This window comes from Zootermopsis nevadensis, unplaced genomic scaffold, assembly GCF_977971745.1.
Source record: "Zootermopsis nevadensis isolate Lab colony 2312 unplaced genomic scaffold, Znev_1.0 Znev_ptg000005l, whole genome shotgun sequence".
Lineage (NCBI taxonomy): Eukaryota > Metazoa > Arthropoda > Insecta > Blattodea > Termopsidae > Zootermopsis > Zootermopsis nevadensis.
The window spans coordinates 189314-195369 of NW_028259137.1; the positions used below are offsets into that span (position 1 = coordinate 189314).

The window sequence follows — 6056 nt, forward strand, 5'->3', positions numbered from 1 at the left end:
TTAGCGAGGACCCTTAAGAAGAAAATACACCAAAGGCATTTTTAGTGTTCTCAAGCATTCTAGCTAATACTGACACCCGATTCACGCAAGCCTCCCTTTTTAGCCGTAAAACCTTAACACGGGTAATTATTGAATTAACAGCAGAGTTTAAATTGTGACAATGTGACCAAACAGTACACAGTCTGCCATCAACAACAGCATTTCATGGAAGGCATTTAAATTTGCTTATTCTCCTCAGGCTTTTATAAAAAATTTCCTCATTTTCTACTTAATTATTCTTGGTCTTAAAAAGTACGGCAACAATTAGAGAGAAAAAGCAACTCCAACACACAAATAAAGGCGCGAGGCCCTGGACGCCCCCCCCCCGATGTTTCCATCATTGTTTACTATTAACTTTAATCAACGGTCACAACAATTCCAGTAACGCGCGCAGTTGCGAATAAAACAGTGCAACAGAAAACAGCATTGCTGCTTTCGAAACAGGAATTAAATTGTTCTCGTTTCCGGTATTAAATCAATAAACAAATATTAGTGACGAAAAATGGCAGGATTCGTGTTGGTGAAATGTTTCTGCTTGCAAGAGAAACTCTTTGTGGCTTCGAATGTATTTTTGGGCAACTACCAAGCGAAATGACCGCGGACAGCAGTGACGGAAACAAACACGAAAAATTGTTGCAGCCAGACGGAATTTGTACTGACCGGGTTAGTTTCTTTTTCCACTATAAACGTACCAGAAAAGGAAGAATCCATGCCGCAAAACATATACGTCGTTCCACGTTTCGAAACTTTGTAACCTGAAAGTCCGTAGACAACAACACTTAATATACGTATTATGACCAATCTGGAACTACGTAAAAGAGTCAGTGGCTGGGATGCAGGTGTGTGCTGTTTATTTTTCTGCGTGGCTGGTAATGTCTGTGAGCATGTCAACAGCAGATAAAATTACAAAGTTCTTTGTTTTGCGTTGTATGAACTCGATTAGTTCACAGTAATTCTCTCCAGGTGGCACACCGGTCACATCCATACCAAACAAGCAAGACGTCAACAAGGTGGCGTTGGAAACGAGCTTCGACCAACAGAAAGTACCCGGTTCCACTAACAGAAAAATTGAGAAGTTAAGGATATTAAAAAATAACAGCTACATGGGTGCAAAGTCTGGAATTTCATATAGCCACAAGGAAGAAAACTCATGGAGTTTTAACCGGAAGCACAGTTCTTCGGCTGCTGAAAATAAGAACCACGTAATTCGTGACCTGCGCTCTAAAAGGTACAAGAAACAATTTGGGGACCATAAAGGGCGTTACTGTAATACTGATCAAAAAACATGGAATTCATATAACTCTGCAAACTCTGAGGAAGTAAGTGATGCCTCCATCAACAAAGATTCATATAAATATTTTAATATCTTCAGAAACGATTACAAGGAGAATATCGGGGACTTCGTGTATCACGCGATACAATTGCTGCACGAATCACAGAAATGATCACTGGTCATCTCCAGCGCAGACGACGGTGGGCTTCAGGAAAGAACGTACAAGGACGCTGATTACATCATAATTTTGCACAGCGGTTGATCCTGAAGGAGTTATAGAACGCACAGAGCGACAGCTACAGGCGCTGAAGGCACGAGCTTCTTGGAACCCTAGAGGCAAATTCTTGGTCCTTATCACAAAACATTACGATCAATACAGGAGATCGATGGCGAAGCAAATATTACAACTCTTGTGGAATTTCAGGGTGATCAACGCGGTAGTGGCGATTGCGCGCCAGGAATCCGCTCTGGTCCTATACACTTGGTTTCCTTATGGGTCACCGAGAACGTGCACACAATTACGTGTAACCACGTTGAACTATTGGGTCTTTGAAGACAGTGGACGATTCCATTTTGGTGTGTGACAGAACTTTTTCGAATATCTCATTACCTGTAAGATTCCATAACACGGAGTTAAGTAGTTGCAGTAGATGTGCAAATAGAATGTGTTGCTACCCTGCAGCATAACTTAGGATACTATGTTTATTGGAGTATTTTTCGTGTGTTTGTTACTGAAAGTCTGAATGACAGCATATCACTGTTCTTACCTGCATACCGTATCGATGGTGTTGCTAGATAAAATGCCTTCTAACCAAACTGTCGTTAAGCTCTAGTTTTGTATTCAGTACATCTCTGGTCAAACCATGGTCAATATTGGTTACATTGCCCTGACTGAAGGGTTTTGTGGCTTATCCAGTTGGTAATGAATGCAAATCTTCTGTAATTCAGGAATTACTTAACGCATATTTGTCATACGTGAACACAGTTTGCTTCTGTCGCGATTGAGAATAATAAATTCTGAAGGATATGATAGGAAGTGGTCATGGCCAATTTCAAGGCTAATTTTAGCAGTTTTCTTTGATTAAGGATTGCAAAGGTTATTGATGTGTCTCATATAGCCACTCCTGTCCAACTCCCATCCTCAACTTCCTGGGTTGCAACCTGTTTAACAAAAAATACACTGGGGTCCATGTCACAGTGGGATGTTTAATCTGCAATGGTGCATATGCCATTTAGAAGCCTGTCCAGGAGGCTAAAAGGTGGCAGCCCCACCACGGGACTTAAAAAGTGTCAGGCTAGAAACCTGTCCCGGGATATACAATTTCTTACAATCCTCAAATGACAAATAAAGGACAGATCAAACAATGACAGACCATAGCATGAACAAAGTAAAACAACTGTGGAAGAAAGAGAACTTCCGTAGCTTTGCAACTGGCAGTGTATGAAGTTTAAATTATAAAGAACATGAATTAGACTCCATTTTAAATTAAAGTAATATCAAAATTGTAGCTATCACAGAATCAAAGACAACATCATAAAGAACTACTGAAACATCTGTACTCAAGCAAGAGTAACAATATGGTGTCACAAGTCAGTAAAAAAATCAAATTCTCCATTATAAATTCTACAATGAAAGAATATTAGAAATCAGAATCAAATTTAATATATGAAAATTAACACTACATGCCCTGTATGCCCCAGAAGAAGGGAGAGAAGATGAGAGTGAGAATTTTTACAAACAATTAAAAGATATAATTAGTAAAGTAAATTAAATAAAAATGATTACATACTACTAGCAAGCGACCTTATTGCTAGAATAGGAAACACCCCAAATGATAATGAAACTGGATAATTTGGAGAACAATTTATGAATAGGAATAGTCAGAAACCAGTAGATTTTTCATAATATAACAATATGAGAATTATGAACTCTTTTTACAAACATAAAAAAATTCATAAGTACACTTGGTCTGCTAGAAATTCACGATCCATTAGAATTACTTCATAACAAATGTCAAAGGAACAAAACTATTTCTCAATGTTAGAACATACAGAGGACACTAAATCGGCTCTGATCATTATTTAGGCAAAGCTTAGCTTAGATTCCCACCTAAATGATTTTCGATCAGAAAAATAACAGAAATGAAAGAAAGAGAATTCTTTTATAAAGTTAAATTATTAAATGATCACAGAATAAAATGGTTGTATCAGAAAACAATAAACACACAAATTTGAAATATTCTTATAAGCAATGATGGAATGCTGCTTATGAAAGTTTAGGCAAATATAGGAAATACATTCCAAAAAGAGACTACATAAATGGGATGAAGAAATCAAATAATAATATTCAAGAAAAATTGGCATATAACGGATGGTTAAACACACAAAAATCAGAAGACTGCACAGAATATAAAAGTTTAAAAGTTACTGCAAGAAAAGAAGTTCAACAAAGACATAGCATTGGGATACTATATTTCATACCTTGATACAGATCTAAATAAAGTAAGAACATGTGCTTTCAAAATTTTGAATTACATGAAAAAGACATAAAGTAATCTGTTAATATAACATGCTGCTCTAACGAACGATTCTTAAATTACTACAGGGAAGTATGGCATGATCGGACTTGTGATGAAACAATACTGACTTCAGAAAATGACAAAGAAAATAATTTTACACAAGGAGAACTAGAAATTGTAATGGAGAAAATAAAAATGGTAAATCCCCAGGGGAAGATGGAATGAACTCTGAGCTCTACAAATATGCTGGAAATAAATTTCACAACCGACTTCTGAATTTCTTCAACAACATATATACATCAAACGAAATCCCGACAGAATGGAGAAGAAGTATTCTTATTCCAATCTATGAAAAGGGTGACAAAAGAAATGCACAGAACTACAGAGTCTTTTAAATACCTGCTGCAAAATATATAGTACATTACTAACTAACAAATTGAAAATTTTTGCAAACAGTTTACTCTTGAGTATCGGAATTGTTTTAGGAAAGGTAGAACATGTATTAATGGTATATTTACTTTGAAATTGCTAATAGAATGAACATAGGAATTTAATTTAGAAACACGTGTGGCCTTTTTAGATAACAAAAAAACCATTTGATATTGTAAACAGACCCTTATTGTTCAAAATACTTCAAGAGAAAAACATCCCAAATCTATTACCTATTTCTATTATCTATTTCTCATTTTGTAATTTTGATTTCTGTCTTCTTTCCTCTCCACTAAGAAATGAACTGGTTTCTTCTTTACAATCATGGACTCTGCTTGACAGATCTGATGACTTCTTTGCAATGTCCTGACTATTATTCGATGTTTCTGTTGATGAAGTTGTTTTATTACCTTCCCCTTTGTATTGTGCTCTTTCAGCTTTGTTTTCAGCTCTTAAGTGGGCCTGGCGAGCCTCCAGAATCGTGCTATTCACTTCCAAATCTTCAGGCGCTGGATTCAGAATTATAATGGCATCCTCTGAGAACGTTTGCGGCACTGTATTAAAATGTAAAATAAGAAAAAATTAGCTCTCTGCGATATATAAAAATATTTACATTCGGTAGGTAAAACCAAGTCTTAATACACCACCCCAAAAATGATATTTAAAACTGCTGCCAAGAAAACAAAACTTTACATTAATATGTAGAAGCAAAATATAAAGTTGTTCCCTTACCTTGAATATGTGTAAACATGGAAGTAAGGCACATGAACACTAGATGGAGAAAAGTGAACAGCTTCACACTCTGGCCACTTCAATCCTTGGGGAAAGAGTTCCCAGTTCCCACTACATAAAAGACTGGGGAAGCCAGTCCAGATGTAGTGGCAAGGAGAAAATCTGAAGCTGTCTTGTCAAATGCCATTCATTAGCATGTGCTCTTCTATAGTTTGTACCGGTAATGTCTCATTCTACAACATATTCACAGAAGAAATAAATAGATTTCTAGGACAGGGACATTACAGAAGTGTATCAAATGTAATATAACAAAGAACAAAGTATGAATATAAAGTAATGCTTATGCACCTGATAGTACAGCTAATGCACTAACACTAGTGAAGCCAAACTCAACGAGACATTTTTGTGTGTTCTTTATAATGGATAAAAGATTGTGCTCTAGTTGCCTTAAAGTTATTTCATGTTCTGTCCTACAAGAAAGAAAAATAACATTTGGTATTAATGATACCAGAATACAGTCTGACTTATTTCACTCAGAGATTGAACACAAATTTCAATATCTTATGGCAAGTCCTGTCTAACAAACTACATTTTTTATTCAGCTCTTCACGTAACACTGTGATGTTATGAAACCTCAGGCAATGTTCATTACCCATTCACAAAAGCCCAGAATTAACCCATATCTTAAGTCAGGTACTTCATCACTCCTGCATTCTCAAAGAAGAGAAATTCTCAACCTTTCCACGTCATAACAATTTTTGAACACAAGGAAAGCTTAGCTACAGCCTAAACTGATTAACATAAATTTTTCTACATTATTCTGCTAGAATTGCAGAACAGCTTTTGGACAAAAATGTACCAGTCAGTGTACATAAAAATGAATAAGGAAGGTTTAATGAATTGTTCTCGGGCTACGAGCCTTGTAAGTTGCTTTAATGGAGAAAAAAACCTTACACTGTTGGTAGCCCAACAAGAATTCATTATACTTAATCGCCGTGAAAGCTTCGGATCCTACACGGAAGGTATAGTCTCAATATGTACTTAACCAGTAAGGCACAAGTTCA

The 6056-nt window shown here is 36.3% G+C and overlaps 1 long non-coding RNA gene across 1 annotated transcript; it reads left to right on the top strand.

The window, feature by feature from the left end:
* The first annotated feature begins 815 nt into the window (after nt 1–815).
* Nucleotides 816–2412, top strand: LOC147874751 (uncharacterized). The gene is made up of 2 exons (XR_015533714.1): nt 816–1267; nt 1412–2412. It is a non-coding gene; the product is annotated as an uncharacterized LOC147874751 (long non-coding RNA).
* The last annotated feature ends 3644 nt before the right edge of the window (nt 2413–6056 follow it).